The sequence below is a fragment of the Trachypithecus francoisi genome, unplaced genomic scaffold (genome assembly GCF_009764315.1).
Source record: "Trachypithecus francoisi isolate TF-2019V2 unplaced genomic scaffold, Tfra_2.0 Lachesis_group0, whole genome shotgun sequence".
Lineage (NCBI taxonomy): Eukaryota > Metazoa > Chordata > Mammalia > Primates > Cercopithecidae > Trachypithecus > Trachypithecus francoisi.
Window position 1 is genome coordinate 80,917,878 of NW_022681453.1, and position 24,706 is coordinate 80,942,583.

General features: G+C 37.0%; 1 protein-coding gene across 1 annotated transcript in view; it reads right to left on the reverse strand.

The window, feature by feature from the left end:
- Window positions 1–24,706, reverse strand: part of HHLA2 (HERV-H LTR-associating 2) — a 103,936-nt gene that overhangs the window by 73,960 nt on the left and 5,270 nt on the right. The window contains exons 3-5 of the mRNA XM_033211363.1: window positions 5,702–5,829; window positions 4,882–4,956; window positions 4,160–4,430 (exon numbers count right to left, since the gene is read on the reverse strand). The gene's annotated coding sequence lies outside the window, so the exon portion shown is untranslated. The remainder of the gene's footprint in view (window positions 1–4,159; window positions 4,431–4,881; window positions 4,957–5,701; window positions 5,830–24,706) is intronic.

A 24,706-nucleotide genomic window follows, 5' to 3' on the forward strand; every position in this document is an offset into this window, starting at 1 on the left:
ATAGAATATGGGACAGAAAGAAAAGGCAAAAGGTTTTTACCTTCAGAAGGTGTTCTCAGTGATGCCTCTAATCTAGGTTAAATTAGATAGAAAGGATCTCATTTTTCAAAGGTGGTGTCTAGGACAGACTTGGATAGCCATGGAGAAGACATCCCACCTGAAACAGAAGTATTAAAGCAAGGAAGCTGCAAATGTACATTTGCCTATCTCTGGTTTGTATCTTAATCTCTTATCACTTGGGAATTAGTGATTTGAACTCTAAATGGTAAGGAGCAATGTGCAATGTCAGACTATAAGATTCCAAGATCAAGGACTAAGGAAAAACAAGCCCCCATTCCTTACTCAATTTTAAAATGAGCCTCTAAGGGGACATTTAACAGTTTTTACGGAGAGAAAAATATCTGAATCTGCGGTTATAAGAAGCTGCACCTGCTAACTGCATTCTAGTCTCCAACAGAAAAAGATGCAATACAGTACATTATCCCCGAGACCTGCTGGAAATGAACATCCAGAGAAAAGTGAGCTCCTAAGGGTGAAGCCTATGCTGAAGGAAGAGAAATACGCATTTTCCTGAAGATGGTGCTGTAAAAGAGGCCTGCAAATACATACTGGGAACTTTAGTTGGGGCTAAATTAGAAGGATCTTGAACACATAAACACCACAACTGAATATCAAGGAAAGGTGTGTACATTTTATAAAGATAGCATTGTGTTAGAAAGGATAACCTAAAGTTATAGTAAGCCAGAATAGCAGAATTTTTCTGGTGGCGTATGTTCATAGCCCCAGTTAAATGGAATGAACTTGGATCCTCATTTTCTTTTCTATGAGAGTCAGGTCAGAGTCCTAGGGAGGGAATACCTAATAGCTAATCTCATCTGACAGAAGAATAAGGAGGAAGGAATTTGTCTTGAGTAGGCAATTGCTCTTCCCAGAAATTAAGTCAGGAAGCAACTGGCTCTCAGATAGTTCCTGGGTGGCTGCTATGTAGATGCTTGGAAAAGGCATATTCATTCCTACTAGGCAGGGGAAAAGTTTGCATGCCTGCAGTCAGAAGTCAGTTAGACATTCAAAACCTCAAAGAGGATGCTGGTTATGTAACTCAGAACAAACTCTCTACTCCTAGGCAAGTCTCTGGGAATTTAGAGTTGACATGACAACCTCAGGAGGAAAAGCACTTTGCTTAGTGCCTTACTACGTGACCTACACCGGTTACTGACCAGAGCAAGGTGGAGCCACCCAGGATCACTGGTTAATGATCGAAATATTCAGGTATGGTCTATCTTAAGCACCTGGAGGAAAACTCAACACAGGAATTGGTTTCCTTCTCAGCTCAGGCCAGCTGATAGAACATGCTGGTGGGCCACACGCCAAAAGTAGGCAAAGCCTTCATTCACAGATTTATTGAAGAGCCACCAAACTTTCAGGCTACTCAATATGATTATATAGGAAATTATTTGACTTTTACATCTATATTCTGAAATAATATTTATTAATCACTTTCTACATACCAGGCACTTTGCTAAACACTTTGATAAATTTCATTTAATCTTCACAGCAATCCTAGTCTACCCCCATTTTACAGATTAGGAAACTGGCTCTGAGAAAAATATGCAACTGGTTAAAATGATGAAGCAGGCAAACGCACCAAGGATTACTTGACTCTAGAGACTATGATCTTGACCACTACACGTTATTACATCTTTTGATTAAAATATGCTTATAAATGGGATATGACACCAATTTACCATTCTGGACAGAAATTATTTCCTCCAAGTTTCTAGGAAATAAGGAAGCTCAAGTTTGTTTTGTCAGGTACCAGTAACACAAAAAAAACCCAAATTACCTGTTTATACTTTTTTCTATTGTCCAAAGTCCCAAACAATAGAAACCCAGTGAGAATTGAATCTTAACTTTTTGAATCTTGTTTTAGGCACTGAAAATGACATAAACTTAATGATTCTCCCTTGAGACAGTAGAAATAACTAAGAGACTTCTAAGTTTCTTGTATTAGAATTCAAAGATCACAATTCTGCTAGATAACCACCACTATGGTCCTTTTGTTTCCACCACAGAATGGAAAGCAGTGCATCTTGGAGCAGCTAAGCCTCTGTAGTGTAATTAGATGAACAATTACAAGTAAGAATGTACCCTCAGAGATTTATTTAAAGTTCTCAGATAATTTTCAAAACAAACATTGCTCATCCCTCCTTCACTGTCTTACCAGAATGTTAGGCATTTTCCTCATTTTTGCTAAGTTCTTTTATTTGAAATATATCAGCATGTCCCTTCAAGACAACCTTTTACTAAATATTTGTTTGTGCATATGCACAATACATAGTATATGCACTAAGTCAATTTAAAAGATCAGTCACTAATTTTTTCCTAACAGGAAAATAAAAACCACCCATATTTGATTTATTCATGCCCACTTTTAAGTTCTAGGTAAAAACAACTTAGAAAGAAATCCTTACCTTACTTAGAAATTCACACCATCTAGTCAAATGCTAAGTAGTCCATAAGAATAAACATTGAATTCAGCTCTGAGTTTCTCAGAGTAAAGTCTAAGGTACGTTTGATTAGTTACCTATGACAGACCAAGGAAATCATGTCATCACCAAGGACTCCCTCCTTCAAACTAAGCCCCGCCAAGATCTGAGTCACTACAGATCTGAAAAGTCCAGGAATTAAAAGATGCAGTTTCAGATAATATATTGAAACAGCTAAGCATTGAGCTGTAGGAGCAGTGGACTCTGGTTTCCATGCTATGGTGTCAGCTTCACTATCAACATGATGCAGGCAACCTCCTGAGTTGGGACTGCCTGTGACCTGTCTAGCTTGCTGCAGAGTTGTAAAGAAAGTTGTGTAACTGGTTGCACTGGGTGCCGATAGTTCTGTGGGAAAGAACCACAACCCTACACAAAGTTCATCTGCACCTACAATTCCCATTACAGTTCTGGTCGCTGGAACACCCAAGCTTAAACTCAGCGTCAGAGAAATAAAGACCTCTCTGAATTCCACATGGAGGGTTAGGCGGTGCCCAGTCTCTATGCTGTCATATCACTTAATCTTGCTCTCCCTCAGTGTCACATGCATGGCATGCATGCACATACAACAGATGCTAGGAGTCATGCTTTACTCACTGTTGTATCCCAAACAACTACCACTTACTTACTAGCAGATAGTAGCTGGTCAATATCTGTTGAGTGCATGGGAGCAAAAGTTACAAAGTGAAGAAAAAAGTAGCTTAGGAGCACAATAAACAGGACCCTTCTGTCTGGAACAAAGGATGCCATCCAAGCCTCGGCATAGCACACAAATCCCCTGATCATATAATCATAGAGCCCTGTCTAACTTTAGAGCCTTTGGGCATTACTCACCACATCAACGTTAACCTCCTGCCACACATGGACACTCAGGGGAGAGGGCAAGGTACATTTGGGGAACTCTTTCCCTCCTCTTCCCCTCCTCTTCCCCATCTCTTCCTTGACTTCCTCCTTCTCCACTCAGAGTCATCCATAATGAGCCTTCAGCTGCCCACTGGAGACTGGGTTGAAAGCTCCAGGGCTCTTCCTAGAATTCCCAAAGTCACCCATGCCAACTTTTATCATTAATAAGATCTCTTATGAAATGAAATCAAAATCCAACTGGGACTTCAAAGATGCAGGCAATCTCTGCTTTCACCTCTGAATCTCCACGGTCATGTAATTAATGGTACATCACACCACTGTAATATTAGTTTAGGGAAAGAGCAGAGCTCCTAAAGCGTGCACATAGGGAGAGCAGACTCTCATGGAACTTGAAAATAGAAGAATTACATATTTTTTGAAGAGTTTTGAAGTTTTAGGAAGAAATGCCATGTGTCTGCAAAGATGCTTGTTATGCAGAGATTGTTCAAACTGAAGGTAAAAATAGAATCATGGTTTTAAATAATATCAATGGCTGAGAAAGGAAAGAACAATTTCTCTGAAATTTATGTCACAGAGAAAGTGACTATAACGTGTATGCCATCGTTGAAGACTAGATCAACAGTTTTAGGTTACAAAGCCTTTCCCTTGCAACATACTCGTCATTTCAGGAAGGAGAACCTGAAAGGAAGTAGGATTAACCATTAGGACCCTACATTAGGGGAACCTGTAGGGCCACTGCTTGCATTACTCACCACATCAACGTTAACCTCCTGCTACACACGGACACTCAGGGGAGAGGGCAAGGTACATTTGGGGAACTCTTCCCCTCCTCTTCCCCATCTCTTCCTTGACTTCCTTCTTCTCTACTCAGAGTCATCCATAGTGAGCCTTCTGCTGCCCACTGGAAACTGGGTTGAAAGCCCCAGGGCTCTCAGTTCAGCTGTTAGGCTTTGAGATCTGTTACCATTTCAAGACCACTTTTGGTTCTCCTCTGCAAAGTGCTTCCACGATGTCTTCAAGTGACTGGGAGAAGAAATGGCATATGGAATATTGTTAACCCTGATTATATCTATGCACATGTACCTGCGCTAAGGCTCAGGGGAGAATTTAATATTGGGATTGAACATTTATTAAATTGGCAAATGTTCTGAGGAAATAAAAAGTATAACTGTCATGTAACTTGAGGATGTGAGAGTAGCTACCGATTGCATCCTCAGATCAAATAGGGCTGAAATTAGTAATCCAACTGGAGTCTTTCAATTGTCGAAATACTGCGGAAGAAAGTGAATTTAAACTTTAAAGCTGAGAGGTGGACAGACATGGCTAAAATCTAAATCTTAAGTTGGTCTGACAGGGAGATTAGGAATTACGGTCCTCATATATTAGGCATTTGCTGAATCAGTTCAATCAATATTTATTTCCAGCAAAAACTCTAATATTTCAGCTGTTAAAAAACTTCAGGTGTTAAACTCACATATTCATTTTCCAAGATGCTAAGTGTGGTGCCTGTCATCATTTGTGCATGTCATGCCTTCCTGGTCCATTGTTGCTGTGAAAGGAAATAAAGTAATTTAGACCTAGGCATTAAAGTGGAATTGGAAGATCAAGAGAGGACTGCACTCATACCTGCTAAATATTAAGCCACAGAAGGTACCAACAGACTTGTATAACACCTTAAGTCAGAATCCACTAGCCTTCAACATCCCTCAGCTGGGAGTACCCTAACTAACTACTAATTCAGAACAGCTCTGCAATGTAGGATTTCTGTGCAGCCAATGAATTGCCCCCCAAAACAACTTTTTGAAGAAATCTCCTATTAAAAACCTGAGCTTGCCTGAAAGGACACTATTTAGTGTTGCCCTAATTCAGTGTACTTGAATTGCAATTCTTTTTTTCCCAAATAAACTCTACTTTCTTTGGCATCTGTGGCATTTTTTCCTAGTTAATATAACTACAGAATTGCCATATCAGTGCAGGGGCTTCCTGAGGCCTTCTAGGTGCTCTCGGTAACCTACTCTTAGTTCTCTGTTTTCCTGATATTGCTTCATGTCCCAGGTCTACAATAGCATCAACCACTCTCAGTTTTGCAGTGAGTTAGCTTTTAAATTGCTTCAAAGTGCTTTTACAACTCTCTTAATGATCATTCTGGGAAACAGCCAGGGTAAGTGATCCTCCTGCCTCATTTAGGATGAGGAAACAGGTGCTAAGAGTGATACACCTAATGAATAAGTGTCAAAGTTGGGCATTACATTAAACACCTGCCATACCCCCCCCCCCCACATCCCTCAGCTCACCTTTTTGTCCTGGACATTGTTGAGGCAACAGGCTCTACACAGGTGCCTTTACCAGCACTTCATTCCAGCTGTACTATGCATCTGTCTTGCTTGTTATCCCAGGGATTCTCTGCTTTCTAGTGAGACTCCTAAAACAGAGAAAATACAAACCCTCCAGTGTTAATTTTAGCCTGTGGAGGTCAGGCTGCTCCCCTGTTTTTCTCTGGCTGATAATCCTGAAGGGTCTTCTATGTGGTTCCTTAAGGCAGCCCCACCAAGACTAAGCCCCAGTTACCCATAGGCATAGGTAGCTGAACAGCACACTCTTGTATTAGCTCTCCCTCCTTCCTGTTTTACTCTTCTCAAGTGCCCCTCCCCTGTTCCCTGGATTCGCTTCCCAAAATAAAGTACCTGCTTTTCTCTTGCAAATTTAAGTTCCTTATAGATGGTAGATATTAGACCTTTGTCAGATTCATAGTTAGAAAATATTTTCTCCTATTCTGCAGGTTGTTTACTCTGTTGATAGTCTCTTTTGCTGTACAGAAGCTCTTAAGTTTAATTAGATCCTGCTTGTCAAATTTTTGCTTTTGTTGCAATTGTTTCTAGTGCATTTGTCATGAAACCTTGCCCATTCCTATGGCAGGATGGCATTGCCTAGGTTGTCTTCCAAGGTTTTTATAGTTTTGGGTTTTACATTTAAGTCTTTAATCCATCTTGAGTTGATTTTTGTATATAGTGTAAGGAAGGGGCCCAGTTTCAAGCTTCTGCATATGACTAGCCAGTTATCCTAGCACAATTTATTGAATAGGGAGTATTTTGTTTTTGTCAGCATTTTGAAGATCATAGGTGTGTGGCCTTATTTCTGGGCTCTCTATTCTGCTCCACCTGTCTATGTGTCTGTTTTTGTACCAGTACCATGTTGTTTTGGTTACTGTAGCCTTGTAGCATAGTTTGAAGTCAGGTAATGTGATGCCTCTAGCTTTGTTCTTTCCGCATAGGATGGCCTTGGGTATACAGGCTCTTTTGTGGTTCCATATGAATTTTAAAATAGTTTTTTCTAGTTCTCTGAAGAATGTCACTGGTAGCTTGATAGAGGCAACACTGAATTTGTAGATTGCTTTGGGAAGTATGACCATTTTAATGATATTGATTCTTTCTATCCATGAGCGTGAGATGTTTTTCCGTTTGTTTGTGTCTTTGATTTCTTTGAGCAGTGTTTTGTAACTCTCATTGTAGAGATCTTTCACTTCCCTGATTAGCTGTATTCTTGGATATTTTATTCTTTTTGTGGCAATTGCGAATGGGATTGTCTTCCTGATTTGGCTCTCAGCTTGGCTGTTGTTGGTGTGTAGGAATGCTAGTGACTTTTGTACATTGATTTCGTATCTTGAAACTTTGCTGAAGTTGTTTATCAGCTGAAGGAAGTTTTGGACTGAGACAATGGGGCTTTCTAGATATAGAATAATGTTATCTGCAAACAGATAGTTTGACTTCCGCTTCTCCTATTTGGATGCCCTTTGTTTCTCTCTCTTGCCTAATTGCTCTGGCTAGGACTTCCAATACCATGTTGAATAGGAGTGGTGAGAGAGGGCATACTTGTCTGGTGCCAGTTTTTAAGAGGAATGCTTCCAGCCCTTGCCCATGCAGTATAATGTGGCTGTGGGTTTGTCATAAATGGCTCTTATTATTTTGAGGTATTTTCCTTCAACAACTAGTTTATTGTGAGTTTTTAACATGAAGGGATGTAGGATGTTTAATTTTATGGAAAGCCTTTTATACATCTGCTGAGATAATCATGTATTTTTTTTCTTTAGTTCTGTTTATGTGATAAATCACATTAATTGATTTTTGTATGTTGAGCCAACCTTGCATCCTGGGGATGAAACCTCCTTGATCATGGTGGATTAACTTTTTGATGTGCTGCTGGATTTGGTTTGTAAGTATTTTGTGGAGGATTTTTGCATCAATGTTCATCAAGGATATTCACCTGAAGTTTCCTTTTTTTAATTGTTGTGTCTCTGCCTGGTTTTAGTATCAGGATAATGCTGGCCTCATAGAATGAGTTGGGGAGAAGTCCTCAAAGACCCACAGACAGAACTACCATTTGACCCAGAAATCCCATTACTGGATACATACAGAGGAATATAACTCATTCTACCATAAAGACACAAGCACACAAATATACATTGCAGCACTATTCATAATAGCAAAGACTTGGAATCAACCCAAATGCCTATCAATGATAGCTTGGATAAAGAAAACGTGGTACATATACATCACGGGATACTATGCAGCTATTGAAAAGGAATGAGATTATGTCTTTTGCAGGAACTTGGATGGAGTTGGAGGCTATTATCCTTAGCAAATTTACTTAGGAACAGAAAACCAAATACCACATGTTCTCACTTACAAGTGAGAGCTAAATGATGAGAACTCATGAACAAAAAGAAGGGAACAACAGACACTGGGGTCTACTTGAGAGTGGAGGGTGGAGGAGGGAGAGGAACAGAAAAAATAACTATGGGGTACTAGGCTTAATACCTGGGTGATGAGATAATCTGTACAACAAACCCCCATGACACAAGTTTACCAATAAAACAATCCTGCACATGTACTCCTGAACCTAAAATAAAAGTTAAAAATGAAGGAAACAATTTGAAAGGGTTATATTAAAGGATATTTTCTCTGAATTAAAAAAAAAAGTACTTGCATGAAAGACTTATTTCAGGCTCTGCTTGGGAAAACTCGGTTAAAACAGGCTGCATACACATTCTTTCGATTTTTCTGGTTCCTTCTTCTCATTACCCTGTTAATCACCAGACCTAAAATTCAATACTCGTTTTTTTTCATTTCCAATCACAGACAAAGGCTATAAGATTTAATATTTGAAAACCAAGTATAATCATCTCTTTTTGCTCTGTTTCACTTGCACACATTAGGTGTTTAATAATAAGAATTGTGATGACCTTTAAGGTAGCAATTGTTTAAGAAGAAGGATGCATGTGTAAATATAAAGAAAAACACGTAAGTTGCTATTCAACAGATGGTTTGAGAGAGCTGGAAATAACTATCTTAACTCAATGACATTTCTAGTGTTGGTCTATAAAGCTTTCTGCCTGGCTTCTTTTCATACTATGTTTTCTAATAAGATGTGAGATTTTATTCTTATGGCTTATTTTAGATATATCGATGGCTTATTTCAAACAGCCTCACTGAGGAGAGAAAACAGAATGATGTCTTTATAGCTTTGAGTTCTAAAATGGCAATAATATCAGTGTTTGTCAAGTGTAATTATATATGCATATATGTATTAAGGAAGGTTTGTCCTTCGATAATTTTATAAGAATGAAACATGGCCATTTATATTTATTTCTGGTGCAATAAGGATATTGAGTAAAAAATAAATGAAGACTCTTAGATGAAGTACTAGGAGCATACGAGCACGAGATCAAGAAAAACCAGCTGCTGAATATCAAATAATTCTTGATTTGGAAACGACAGATCTAGACCTAAATAGTAGTCCAAAGGGAGCAATTCTATTTGGTGTATGCAGACTATCAGATCAGTTGGCAACACTGCTTCTAATACAAGAGCCAACAAGTATCACTATAATATTTGACAGATACCAGGAATCAGCAGCCTGGGTAAACATTGCTGTGCTTGCTTGTCACTAAAGATTGAAAGGCAATGTGTTAAGTTATAAATATGAAGAAAGGAAACTAAGACCCAGTTTCCGGATCTTAGATACAGTAACTAAAATATTTAACACTGTGGAGCAACTGATTGAGTTTATTCCATGACTTGCCTAAAGAACACATTAACAATCTGTATAGATTAGTCAAGTAATCCATTTCCCTGAAAGCGTAGAGATACCTATGTCAGTTACTATTCTACAATCTGAACACCAGAATTATCCACATGATTAATAACTTGATAAAATTATTAAATAACATTTTACTTATAGTTTGTTGGAACAGATTACTTCAGTTGAAAAAATTACAAAGTGAAAGCTGTTTACATAATTGCTTTTAATCCTTTAGGAAAATATGTTTTTATTTAAATAAGCATATATATAAATATATATATATAAAATTATGTATAAACACGTTTTTAAAATATTTTTTAAAAATATATTTAAATTAAGTATATTTATGTTTGTTTCTATAAGCCCATCCCTTGACTAAATATATTTAATCATACACACACACAGGCACACACACATTTGATTTTTAAAAATTCCTCTTGAAGCTCTGTGCAATTTACTCTGGTCAGAAAGTGAAACACCTTGGTTTCTATAAGCTCATCCCTTGACTTCACATTTTACTAGAATGTAAGTTCTCACAGGTATATTATCATGGCTTTTCCTAGTATCCAATTGTATGAAAATTTGATTGCTGTTTACATGGCCATCTCGGTAAAGTCAATGTTATGAAAGTGCTCTAATCAATTTGCTTGACATTCTATATGCTGACTTGGCAATAATCACTAGCAGTATACATATTCAGAAAAGAGCCAAGAGTGCCGGGCATGGTGGCTCACGCCTGTAATCCCAGAACTTTGGAAGGCCAAAGAGGGTGGATCATGAGGTCAGGAGTTTGAGATCAGCCTGGCCAGCATGGTGAAACCCCATTTCTACTAAAAATACAAAAAGTAGCTGGGCATGGTGGCATGCACCTGTAGTCCCAACTACTTGGGAGACTGAGGCAGGATAATCACTTGAACCTGGGAGACGAAGGTTGCAGTGAGCTGAGATTGGGTGACAGAGTAAGACTCCATCTCAAAATAAATAAATAAATAAAAGGAAAAGAAAAAGAAAAGAGCCAGGAGTTCATAACAAAGAGAATAACAACGACTGAAAATAGTAGGTGCTATCAATGGCCGTGGCTGGTGGTCACATTTTAGTAGTGGAGACAATCAACAGGATTCAACAAGATCCAACAGGACCAACAGCAGAAACATCATTCTTTCAATCCCATGATAAGGCTAAAGTATCAACTAGTGGCAGACAGGGTGGACTTTATTGGATATGCATTATGAGGTCTTCATTTTGTAGGAAATTACATACTTGCTCTGGAAACAGGGCAATTATGTGAAATGTTAATGAATACTTTCAAACAAAGGAAATGTCAAAATAGCAAAGTGGGATTGAATTTTATGAAGAGGTTAATTTCTAAAGTCAGCATATGAAGCAAAACATTCACAAAGTCAAAATTATCCCTGAAAATGCCTTATGAAAATCCCTTACCACATAAGGAACAGAGAGAAGCTTCTTGGGTCTGACAGGAGATTTTTATTTTATTTTTAAAGCATAGAAACAATTACTATTTCTTTAGTTCTGATTACTACTTTTTCAATTGCAGACCCAATGTAGGTGGCTTACATTTAGGGAAAATTTGGTGCAAATCACATCTTAAAAGCAATGTGTTCCTAATGACTACAAAATGGTTGCGCTCCAAATTATGTAGTATGACTTTTGGAAAGTCACAGAACACCATGTGGCATCAATTTACCTTTAAGATTGCTGAGGCCTTTTCACTTACAGATGAAAGCAACAGCACTGAGGTCACTTCTTACGCAAAGCTCTGGGTCTGTGAGATAGGGTCATTTCTCTGTGGAACAAGGCAGTCCAGAAGTAATAAACCACAAGAAAGAAAATCAGAAAACCCCATAGAATGTTACATTTTGACTCATCACTACTAAGACTCTATGTCAAACTCCTGAGTCTGAATTCATTGTTTGGATTACTGATAGCCTCACAATAAGATGCTCTGACACAGGACCGAGTCAAAAGTTTGGGCCAGTTTGATCATAAACTTTAGCAACAGACAGGCCTGCATTTGAACCTCAGAATAACTTCACAAAAATACTTATTTTGAAATAATTGTAGATTTACGTTCAGTTTTAAGAACTAATATAAAGAGATACCGTGTGTGCTTTACTCAGTTTCCCTGGAAGATAATGTCTTGCAAAACGATAGTACGATATATAACTAGTGTATTAGTTTGCTAGCGCTGCCGTGACAAAGTACCACAAGCCGGGTAGCTTACACAATGGAAACTGATTTCCTCACAATTCTGGAAGATGTAAGTACAAGACCAACATGTCAGCAGGGTTGTTTCCTCTGAGGCATCTCTCCTTGGCTTGTAAATGGCTGTCTTCTCCATGTGTCTTCGCAAGGTCTTCCTTTTCTATGTGTCTGTGTCCTCATCACCTCTTCTTACAAGGAAACCAGAAATATTGGATTAGGGCCCATCCTAATGACTTCACGATAACTTAATTGCCTCTTTAAAGACCCTATCTCCAAATATAGTCACTTTCTGAGGTGCCTGAGAGTTAGGACTTCAATGGACAGATTTTGAGGGGACACAATTTGGCCCATAAAAACCGGGATGTTGATATTGATGCAGTCAGGAGACAGACTATTTCTACCACCACAAAGATCTCTTATATTGACCTTTCATTGCCACAGCCCACTTAAACCCTAGCAATCACTAAACTACTCTCCATTTTTATAATTTTATCATTTCAAAAATGTCTCATAAATGGTATTATACAGTATATAATTTTTGAGACTGGCTTTTTAAACTCAGCATAATTCTCTGGAGGTTCATCTAGATGGTTGTGCAGTTCATTCCTTTTTATTGCTGAGTAGTATTTCATGGTATGGTTGTACCACAGTTTAACCATTCATCCATTGAAGAATATCAGAATTGTCTTCAGTTTTTGGCTATTACAAACAAAGCTGCCATAAATATCCATGTGCAGAATTTTGAGTAAACACGAGTTTTCATTTCTATGGGAGAAATGCCCAGGAGTGCAATTGCTGGAATGTTTAGTTTTTTTAAGAAACTGCCAAACTGTTTCCCAGAAGGTCTATATTATTTATATTTCCACTAGCAATATAAGTGGTCCAATTTTTCTAAATCCTTATCAGTATTTGGTGTTCTCACTATTTTTTATTCTAGCCATTCTGATAGGTGTAAATATCTCATTGTAATTTTAAATTGCACTTTGATGTCTACTAATGTTGAACATCTTTTCAACATTGTATACACTCTTCCTAACAACTGTCATTTACCAATTGTATATACTCTTGGATGAAATGTCTCTTCATATCCTTCACCCATTTTCAAATTGGATTCTCTTTTGACTATTGAATTTTGAGAGTATTTTATATATTCCAGATACCAGTCCTTTGTCAAATAGATGGTTTGCAAATAATTTATCTCAGTTTGTAGCTTATTTTTTCATCCTCTTAACAGACACTTTTGCAGTGTGAAAGTTTTCATTTATGAGACTTTATATCTTATTTTTACATGGTGTTTTAGCTGTTTTTTTTTTTTTTTTCTGACACAGCTTCAGCAGGGGAAAAGGGGAGTGCCATTTCATTACTACAGAGTGGAGGTGGAAGTCCAGGTATTCCACACAGTCTTCACTGACACCCTGGGGAGGGCAGGGTCTTTGATACTGCCTAAGAGGATGAAAGTCCATATTCCCTACTCACACTCCTTATACCACCTTATAGCCTCCAGAAAGTGAAACCCTAAGTTCTCCACCAGTTTTTCTGTCATATTTGGCTGAAGTAAAGAAGTCGTTACCTAAAAGTTTTCTGCCTTGCTAGGTTTCCCCCTTTCCTGATTGTTTTAGTACAGAAAGAAAGATTTTGTTCAGGTATTTTTGGTCTATGCCCACTGGCATTTCCAGTTTGCTAGCCATTTCAGTTCCAACTCTGAGATATATGAGGCTAAAAGAAAGCCTTGGGAATACCCCAATCTGTTGATCTTGGATCTTAGGGTTCCTAGCTTGTGGGCCTTTTCTCTATGTTTTAGGGTCTTGTGTGTGTGTGTGTGTGTGTGTGTGCGTGTGTGTGTGTGTTTTAATATAATGTCCAGGTTTTTTACTGTACTAAGTGGAAGGAGAATGGACAAGTACTTCAACTCAATCTTCCTGGAAGTCTTTCATTGTTACTTTACAGATTGTGGTGAGTTACCTAATCTCTTTATATCACAGTTTTTTAGTCTGCGAGAGGGGGAAAACATCTACCTCACAGCGTGGTCAGAAGATTAAACAAGAATCTATATAAAGTATTTGACTTATACTGAAATACTGAATTGCTCCTCTTTGAAATGAAACTATGCTACCGTTCTTCTGATCTTTCAAATATGTATCACAAAAGACTTCTGAATTTTCTAGTTCCAAGGAGACTTGATATCTGCCAGACCCTCGTAACTTCTCAATGCTATTAGAACTACCCCTGACTTTCCCACTTGGGATTGGTGATTTTGCTATGTATAGGAAAATGTGATTTCCCTAGCAAAGCCCTAGCACATAGTAGACACTCAAATGCCTAATCATTTGCAAGTTCCTCCTATACTATTATGATTTTACAATGAGTCTTTAGGCCAATCCTCAGCAACAGGGCTATTTCCTCAGTAACAAAATGGGAATGACATCTGACATCTATTTCATAGGAACAAGGTGGCTACACGTATAAACACTCTTCTGAATAATATTGTCACCTTTTACCAAAAAAAAGCACATAGCTACAATAACATCCTGCTATTTCACGTGTCTTGCCCTATCCTTATTCCCAGTTTCCCAGTGTTTCACAGCAGGGTGGAGTAGGATTATAGTGAAGCCAGTAGGATAGAGGTAGGGACAGTTGCCAGTAAAGTCAAGGACTACCTTGTAAAGGAGTTACAGCCACCACAAGGGAAAACTCAGGACTTCATTCTAGTAATCACAGATCAGGCTTTCCTTTACTATAAAACAGCACTATAGGTACATTGCTAGTATAATGTATAGATAGAGTCTTGTTTCTCCTATGTCACATTATTGAATGGGAGCTCTGCATAGCAAGTCTTAACATTTTAAAAATGTATCATTTATTGGGTGAAGAACACTAAACTTTAATTAATTTTATACCTCTATAGCAATGGAGTATACAATGATAATTTCTTTAAGTTATTGAATAGTTATTAGTTACTAATAATTCTTAACTAGTTCAGGTTTAGTGCTAGAGAAAATTGCAAGGTATGAAAATCATAATCTCAAGGTTAATAGGTTCAGCTTCTGCATTCTGTCAAGTCAAAGTAATTTTAAGGTGAAGATTCTCTCAGGTGTTTTGAGGAACCTCAGATATAGTAATCAGATTGCCATACCAATAGTCTATTTAAAATTTTTTATTTACCATAAACACAATAAGTTATTCCTTCTAACTTTCACGTACCCATTTTTCTTTATTTTTCTGGAAGAAGCAAATTTTCCAGAATGTCCTTCCCTACTTTGAAAGGGAACTGAAAGATAAGATTCCTTAAGACCAGTCTATCTTATGTGACTATCAGGTATCTTCCTCTGTGGAAATGTATTTTGTTTGTGCATGTTGTAGAAGGAACTCTCATGCTCAAAAATATAGGCTTGTAATCTTCAGATAGTCAAATACACATTCATCCATTCTTTTCTCCTAGTTCTCTGTAGAAGCCAGGTTTGTCCAGATTTTGGATTACATTTCTCTGGTTACCAAGGGATGTGAAGAATGTCTCAAGTCACATGGAAACTATTTACTTCTTTATGTAACTTATTTAAAAGGTCTCCTTGAAGACAGGGGTCATATTTATTCTCCTTGTCACCCCAGCACCTAGCTCATTGCCTAGAAACTAGTAAGCATTAATTGAATGAAATGAATGTGAAAAGATTTTTTAAAAAAAACACACAATCAAAAGGAGTTCACTCAAACATTTATCTAAAGTGTTGCAACATATTGAGTGCGCAAGTTGAGTGTTCTGCAGGGAATAAGACACTCAAGATTGAGGCCACGGTTTAGCAGACAATGGTGTGGCAACCGGGTTTAGTGAGAAGAGGAGGGGAACAGTTGGGAATAGGGTCTTTCAAGGGTCAGTGAAAATGTATGTGTCCACTTTCCAATGGATTTAATGCTGCTTTAACTTAAGGACATTCAAAACAGAGCCTGAATATTTGGACTCTAGTGGGGACGGAAAGGAACAGATAAGCGATCAAGAGAAAGAAATATGGAGGTTCTAGAAATTGAGTATGAGTAAACCAGAAAGAGATGGAAATTTTGTTGATATCAAGATAGTATTAGATAATATAGAAAACATCAAGTTTACTTTGGGAAAAAGAATCCTTTGGTGACAAACAGTTTCTTCATCTGTCTTGGACTATGTGAACTTCTTTTTCTTTTCTTCTTAACAGGGGGCTTTTCTCACAGAAATATTTTTGGATAAGTTAGATTTTTATTGAAAGTTGGTTTTATTTAAAGTACTCAGTTGCCAGAATATGCGATCTTATTTCCCAGTAAGAAACATTTGGGGAAAAATTGGGACTCCATCAAAAATACAACAGATAAAGAATTATCAGTATTTATATTTCCACGAGTATAGTAGATTAGATATCCTAAGAAAAACCCCACATAATGAATCTAAGAGAATGAATAGAAATATAAAAAAATCTTTTAGAAAGTGTCAACAGGCTGGTAAAAAATTAAAGAATACGAAAAATTCCTCAAATTATTTAAAACTAGGAGTGCTGGGTGATACTCAGGTACCACCAAATCAGCCTGTTGACCTGTCAGTTTCTGCTGAACTCTGGAGATTTTTGAGCTGCTTCTTTGTGAGCTAATATGAAGAACTAAATCCTGTGGCATATCTAGTTGGGGAACATAGGGGGAGATCCTGCATAAAATTTTGACTTTTTCAGGATATAAGGAAAAAAAAAGTTGCCAAAAAGATAAAATCAAGGAAACTTTCCTTCTCAAACTTTGTTGTAGGTAAAGGGAAAAGAAAATAAATTCTTCCCTGAGAACACATAATCATATATTAGTTCTCAGGTTTGCTGTCTAAATTCAAATAACCTGTATGGCTCAAGGAAATCTCAAGCATAGAATTTAATTTGAATTCCTGGATTTGTCATACCAGCAAGCTACTGAGAAAAGAAAATGTCAATCCTCGCTGAGTAATTTAACAGGTCCTGTGGAATTCCATGGTTAAATCTCCAGAAAATTAAGCTTATCTACACACACATATCAAAATACAGATCACAAAATAATAATGAAAACATACTATGAGTAAGAACCAGCAGAAGTAAACCACAAAGGTTTCAGATATCAGAATTATCAATCAGAATAAAAAGCATATATGTTTAAAGAAATGAGATCCTTAAAAATGAACTTGGAACAAGAGAGTTTTAAAGAACAATGACTAAGAGATTTTAAACACAATCAAATAGAATATGTAGAAAAAGAAGACTACAGCACATAAAATGTGAAATTTAGAGCATGAATTAAGCTATACATTTTATTTTTGCTGTGTCTAAACTGGAAGTCTAACCTGAAGAGACTTCCAAAACACACCCAGAAGGACTGATATATAAATATAAAAGAGAAGGCAAGAAATATGGAGAATAGAATGAAAAGTAACACAGTTCTAACTGGAGCTCCAAAAGGATGTGAAAGCCTAAGGGACAGATAGATAGTGCTGGTAACTTTTTACAATTACTAATAAGCCAAGATTTAGAAGTCCGAGGCAGTAAAAATAAAAATAAAATCACATTAACACATCATAAATGTTGCAGAAAGATAGATTGTGAAAGTAGTCAGAAAGAAATGAAAGATAATCTACTAAGTAAAGGTAATTAGAATCGTGACTGAACCATCAGAGTAGCATGGAAGGCAGAAGACAGTTGATTTATTTATAGTAGGGAAAAGAGAAAATTTGGACTCTATAACTAGATACCAGATAAAATGTAAAAAAAGTAATGCGTAGCCTGTAGCTAATACCTAATTTGGCAGCATAATAGTTCAAAAGTGCATTGCTCAGATCTCCTTTTAAGAGAGAACCTGTAATGAGGAGTGTAGTCTATTGATAGCCACTAGCTGCAGCACCTTTGGGATCTATTGCTGTGTTTGAGCCAAGGACACCTTTTCCTAGACAGCTCCCAGCCAATGACTTAGAACATCAGGGATCCAAAAGTGCAGCTATTTATGGCCAATGCAAATCTCCTGTGATAGGCAGTCTGCTCTGGAACTCTCTGTCAAGTTGGCCAAGACTCTCAAAGCTGCACTTCTGGCAAGAAGGTTAGAGACTGGAAGGTTAGCAATCCATATTAAAGAGTGGTGAAACATTTGGTAAAAATGTCACTTGTGACACAGTGGTAGGCAGATCATGTATATGCTTGCTAAACTTGTATTTGTGAGAGAAGAGGTTGGAAAAGAGAATTTTAGTTACCATTGGCTATATTTGTCAACAAACAAGAAATTGATTAACTCAGGAAATAATTGGCTGGTTTACAAGCAAGAATAAAAGGGAACAGAGAAGGTCTGAAAGGTTTGAAACTTGCACTATTGGGAAAGGCACTGCCTCTCATCTCCAGCTGGCAAAAGAGAAAAATGAGAAGGGTTCTGAGTAACAAAGATTTATTAGAAATTAGTTTTACAGCAAGAACCACATCAAAGGCATGACCAAAGCTTAAAATTTCGGAAGGATCAATTTTCATAGAGCACAGGCCCCGTTAAGGTTATAGCATCCTTTCAAGAGGACAATAAGGCTGAGTGAAAAGAGACAAAGGCTATGATTTTCCTACTACAACCTTGTAAGCTCAAGCTGGGCACTTAATTAAAAGTAGCACAGTCTTGAAAATAATTGTGAACATGTCTATTGGCACATGCTGCTGCTTGGAACCCAACAGATAAGAACCCAATTACATTTACAGTTGAGTCTAAAGAAGCATAAAACTAGACCACAATTTGATGACTATTTGAAACTTAAAATCACATTTGGGCCCTAAAGCATAGACTGAGAAAGCTTCTCAACCACTAAGAAGGATACATTCTCTCAGGCTCTCCTCAGAGAGGGCCTAGGAAGATAATGAAGAAACAAGAAACTCCCCAAGGGTGAAGCCATAGGCACTGGGGAACAAGGAAGTAGGAAGTTTCTCCCAGGAAGTAGAATTGAGCCCTAACTAGAAACCCCCCAGCCTCAGCATAAAGGGCCCTGGGCCTCCATGTATGTCCAGGGTGATTTCAGAATTGCTACATTCCATTGACCCCAAGTGTCCCATTTTTTTCCCACCTGAACAAGATTGTTTATTGTTGTTATTCATTTGTTATTCTGGCAAAACATATTGAATGTGTGAGAAACTAATACCTTGTCATCTTATAAAGACATACATTTATCTCTCATTGAGTTGGGATGTTGGGATTTGAGTTGTATGTGCTGACTGAAGTGGCTTCGGGGCGATCTCTCTCAAGAAAGGATGTTTTGTCTGCAGTGAGGGGAAAAAAAAGTGACCTGCCTATTTGGTGGCCAGAAAAGCAAATTAGTGTATTTTATTGACTATTTGTATTGCTCTGCTTTCTTAGAAAATGGCAGGATTTTATTTCCTTGTTCTTTTGGAAATGCATAAGTCCTCATGACTACTCCTGGCCACTGACTTGTGGGCAATATGTGTCACATCCAGGCAAATTATTTGGTGGTTGGTGCTAGACCCTCCAGAATCCTCTCTTCCCTTTGTCTTAGCAGCCGGCAATGCTTAACGTGATAGCTGATACATCAGTCCCTGAGCGACTATGACAAGAAAAAACTCTCTGTTGATCTGTACTTGACAGTTCATTTCTCACTCAGGCTTGCAGCCTGTTTTAAGCCACAAAGATCTGGGGGATGTTTGGTAGTGCAACATCATCTAATCAATCCTGACTGATAAAAGAACCAATGGGGAAGATGAAGGAAAAGGTAATAGGGACCACTTTCTTTTTTTACACAATCCCTAAAACGTATAAAATTATGGGCTTCTAATTTTAAGGACTAGATATTAATGGTACTTAAATTTGTTCTTCCAAATATATTTGCAGGATATGAAATTGATGAGAGATTAATATTTAAAATGAAATGTATAATAAGAGACAGAAACTCCATGGCAAAAAAAAAAAAAAAAAACAACTGCAAAGTATATATCTATCGGCTATTTACGGAAAAGAAAACCCAAAAGGCTAGCAAGAATATAACAAGATGCTCAAACTCTTAAGTAATCAGAAATGTAAATTTATAAAAGATATCACTTTATAACTATTAACCTGGAAATAGTAAGCTAGATAATTGTTAACTGTTGGCAAGAATGTTGAGATATGGAAGTCCTCAAGAATGGCTGATGGGAAGTGGACTAGTGCAGTCTTTTCATAGGGTAATTGGTTACTAACCTAGTCAATTGAAGAATCCTTAAAACTAGTTCTGGGTGTAACAGGTATTAAATAGAATAAAATAGAATGAGATAAACTATTTCTATAAGTTCATAGATTTATGCAGAACAGTACACATTTTACAAGAACATATATAAAGAGGATTGACATTAAATTGATTAGAATGTTTACCAATGACACCAGAGGGCAATGGGAGTAAAGAATGAAGATAAATGGAAATGATAAAAGCCTTAATGATAATGAGCCTTGTTGATTAGCGCTACCATCTGCACTAGAGATCTACCCCCAAATAAGTAACTTTGTTATTTTCCTCATTCCAACTGGTTATGGCCAGAAAGCAAATATTTTTTTCAGTAATTGTCATATGATGAAAGACATTAAGCCCTATAAAGAAACCCTGAGAAATCCAAGATCCTTTGAGTGTAAGCAAAGGCCAGTAACAATAGGAGAATGATTTTATAACAGTAGTATACAGATAAATGTTTAACAACCGGCTCTGGGTAGGAAGAGTAGAGACTGATTTGTAGGGCTTGCTGATTTCTGTGATGTAAATATTCCCATCATGGGCTGAGTTTAACTAACACATGGCAAAATTCTTAAGAATTTAACAATTGACCTTCACAAGCTGGCAGGAGCATGCTCCAGCACACTGCCTTTGAAACTCCAGAATTAAAGCACAAGATCCAGTAATCTAAATGCAGAGCTTGCCAAGGGTGGCACATAAAACACTTAGAGGTTTTCTGTCCATAATCTCTCAGAAAGTAATTCATTTCACCTGCATTGACTCTTTAAACTGAGCTAAGGGAAACCTCATTCATTGTTCAGATTGAAATGTTTATTGCACAAACTTAGACTCCATTGCTTAACAAGGGTCTAGCTAGACCTGAATCAAAAAGTCTAAACCTTGGGTGGTCTATTTTGTTACCACCCACAAGGAACAAAGTACAACAGTTGCATATTGTTACAACTTGGACAAAAGATCATAGATCAAGTTAAAAAGTACAGAGTGTCTGGACCTACCAGTTTACAAATGCTTTCCATTTCCCTCAAAACATACTGATGTGGCTCACCCGATGAGTCTGCTTGCCTATTCAACAGAATGGGTAATTTCCCATATGCTCCATTTCCAACATTCAGTTTTCTCCTTGTTCCTCTTTTTGGCAGATTATGTTTTACAACAGAGGTATAATTTCTCAGAAAACTATTTTTGTCCACTATTAAGTGACGACGGTACAATCTCCTGAAACAGCTTTTATGAAATTAGATTTGGAAGTGTCAGTAGAGCCTTGGGACATGGTACGTGCTTACATAAGTTTCTTTTTCTTTTTAGTTTCCTCATCCTAACCTACCTTTATCAACTAAAACAATAAGAACAAGAACAAAATAAGAGCAAATTAGTTTCTAATCTAAGTTTTCCCGGTATCTTCTTTGCTAATAGCTGGTTTACTCCTTAAGAACATTTTCTGTACCCCCCTTTAAAAAATATGACACTTATTTAACCTCAGCTCTAACACTCCCATTTCACCAAACATATATATTATGTCCTCTTCTGACACCAGGAAATCATTACAAAACCCATTTGTCCAAACTTCTTTTTATAAAATCAAAGAGCTAAAACTTATTATACTCATCATGCAAGTATAGAATCCATAGATTTAGGCCGAGTGATTCTTAACAAGTCAGGTACTGTAGGTTACGGGCCATCTTGGAAACATAGGAGCATTTTTGGTTGTCTGATGACTGGGGACAGAGAGAGACATGGAAGCTTAGGCATTTAGTATGTAGGAACAAGGATGCTAGATACTCTAAAACACACAGGACAATCCAATGCAGGAAATACCCTCTTGCACAATGTTTTAATGTCCCATGATGCCAAACCCACTACAAGTATAAATCAATGATACTTTTTACTAGATGAAATACTGAAAAAATTTACATGTTTATGCAATAAGTCAATGTAATTGAAGTGAAGAATGTTACAGAGAGAAAAGCTTAAATGGGATAAAGACATTATTTTGAAACTATTGAATAATTTACTTTTTGCTTTCCATCTACTCAAAGTAGTATAGCTTTCCAATTACATATTAGTTAAAAAGGGTTTTAGTGCAGAAGTGAAATTACTGCAAAAACGACAAGGCAGATTGCAAATACATAATAGATGTGGGACTTCTTTTAAGTGACTTGATGCCAAATATTATTAAATTATCAGAACACATGGAGATCTCATTACATTTCAGTATAATTTTTTTAAAAAATTTCACATGATTACATTTAACATTATTTTTGTAGTACAAGGATAAAAACTTATGCTGTGAAAATAGCATTAGGATTACTTTGGGGTTGTCTGTTTTCAGTTCTTACTCCACAGCTATCCCTGATGGTTCACCACACAATTTCTGTATAGCCTCTTATTTTACTGTTTCTTTCTAATCCATTCTATAATCCCTATTGACTACTGAAGAATATAGCCTCCCATGCCTTTTTAACCGAGACTGAACACATGCTCTAATATGTAATGGGATTTCAAAATATGAGGAGGTGTGATATTTCATCACTATTATATCCTATATCATAATATAGGAAATTTTAACACCATACTTGTAATTCTGAACTGGTTTGCAATAACCATATATCCTCATTGTTTCCACTTCAAGTCTATAATGTATTCATACTTTGGGGTTGTTCCCTCTCATTATATACAAATAAGCCCTCTTTTTCTCATACACAAGAGTAATACTAGATTTTATTCCAGTGTCCACCCATACCACTTGCAACAGACTAAATGTCTGTGTCTCCCTCATGAATGGGATTAGTATCCTTATGCAAGAGACCCCAGGGATCTCTCTAGCTCTCTTTCAGTCATATGAAGATACAATGGGAAGTCAGCAATCTGGAATGGGGAAGAACATCCTTACCAGAACCCAACCATACTGGCACCCTGATCTGGGATTTTCAGCCTCCAGAACTATGAGAAAGAAATGTTTGTTTAAGCCACCCAGTCTATGATATTTTTGTTATAGCAGCCCAAATGGACTAAGCTATCACTGCTTCAATTTCTCTGTCTTATATAGAATGACTTTCGCTCTTCTCACCTACTTATTCAAGAAGGCACTGATATCTCACTACTTCATTGTCTTTTAATGCGATTAAGACCGAACATTTACATATTGGGACATAGAATTTCTTAATTTTTAAAGTTTCTCTTTTTATTACATTGATTTTTTAAAAACTATATAGTTAGGTTATATTATTGATAACTTTCATTTTGGCATAGCAAACAGGGCATTACAAACATTTGTTGTAAGGGAACATTGAGTCTGATAGGACTGAGAACCACAGATTTAAGGGAATGTTACAAACATAAACTCTCCCAGGCTTTAAAGCAAATTCCTTAGCAGTGAGGCCAATCCTCATTTTGTAGGATGGAGGCCAAGTCAGTGATTCTCCGTGTTTGAACAGTATCTTTGCCTTAAATTCTCCTGCATTGCCAAAAAATAAACAAAAAAATGCTGTCCTTTGGTAGTTTTTAAGAATAAAAATAAAACTGACTACTACACATCAATTAAAATGTCTAAAATTTAAAACACACACACACACACAACCAATTGCTGGTGAGGATCTGGAGCAATAGGAACCCTCATTCATTGCTGGTGGAAATGAAAAAAGGTCCAGTCATCTTGGAATACAGTTTGGCAGTTTCTTACAAAGTTAATAGTCTTACCATACATCTAGCAATCATACTTATAGATATTTATCCAGCTGATTTGAACATTTATGTCCACACAAAAATCTGCACAGGAATGTCTATAGTAGCTTTATTCATCATCACAAAAAAAAACTGAAGGCAACCAAGATGTCCCTCAATTGGTGTTGGACAAACTATGGTGCATCCATATGCACCATATTGGATAATATGAATATTAATTTTATAAATATTAATCAGTGATTTAAAAAAAGAAATGAGATCTTAAACCACACAAAGACATGGATGGATCCTAAACACACATTACACCATGAAAGAAGCCAGTCTGAAAAGGCTACATACTATATTATTCCAATTATATGACACTCTGGAAGAGATAAAACTATACAGACCATAAAGAAAACAGTGGTTGCCATGGAGAAAGGAGAAGGCTGAATAGGTGACTTGCAGGAGATCTTTTAGAGCATATGTTCTTTATGATAATGTAATCGTGAATACCTGATATTGCACTTTTATCAAAACCCATAGAACTTTATAGCACAAAGAGTAAACCTTAATGTATCCAAATTTTAAAAAAGCATTTAGAAGGTCAGGAAATCCCAGGACAGAATGCAGATGGTGAAAAAACAATCCAATTGTATTACAAATGTATGGAACAATCTCACTGAAGAGGGTGAGGAAATAGGTGTTGACCTAAGTAACTTTGGAAATGAGTGGAGTCTCCAACACTAAAGCAAAAGTTACTGCACATGTGCACTGTACTCTAGTTAGTAAAGTTATTTCCCACTGAGGTACAGCCTAACAATTCTGATACTACTACATATGGATACTAGAATGAATAATTAAGTAAAAAGATGGTAGATAACATGAGTCAATTTTCTCAGTATTGGGAATTTACAAGTAAGTAAAGAAAGGAAGATAGAACGATCCATGTGGCAACAGAGTAGAGTGGAAGACATCAGTATCAGTATAAACTCATGTTTAACTTAATATAAATATAGATGTTTGCATATAAAATATTTATAGAAACATATATGAAAACTTTAGTATGTGGGTTAGTGTATTTTCTTCCTTTGTGGACTGATAGAACCTAAAAGCAATGACAGCTCAATAA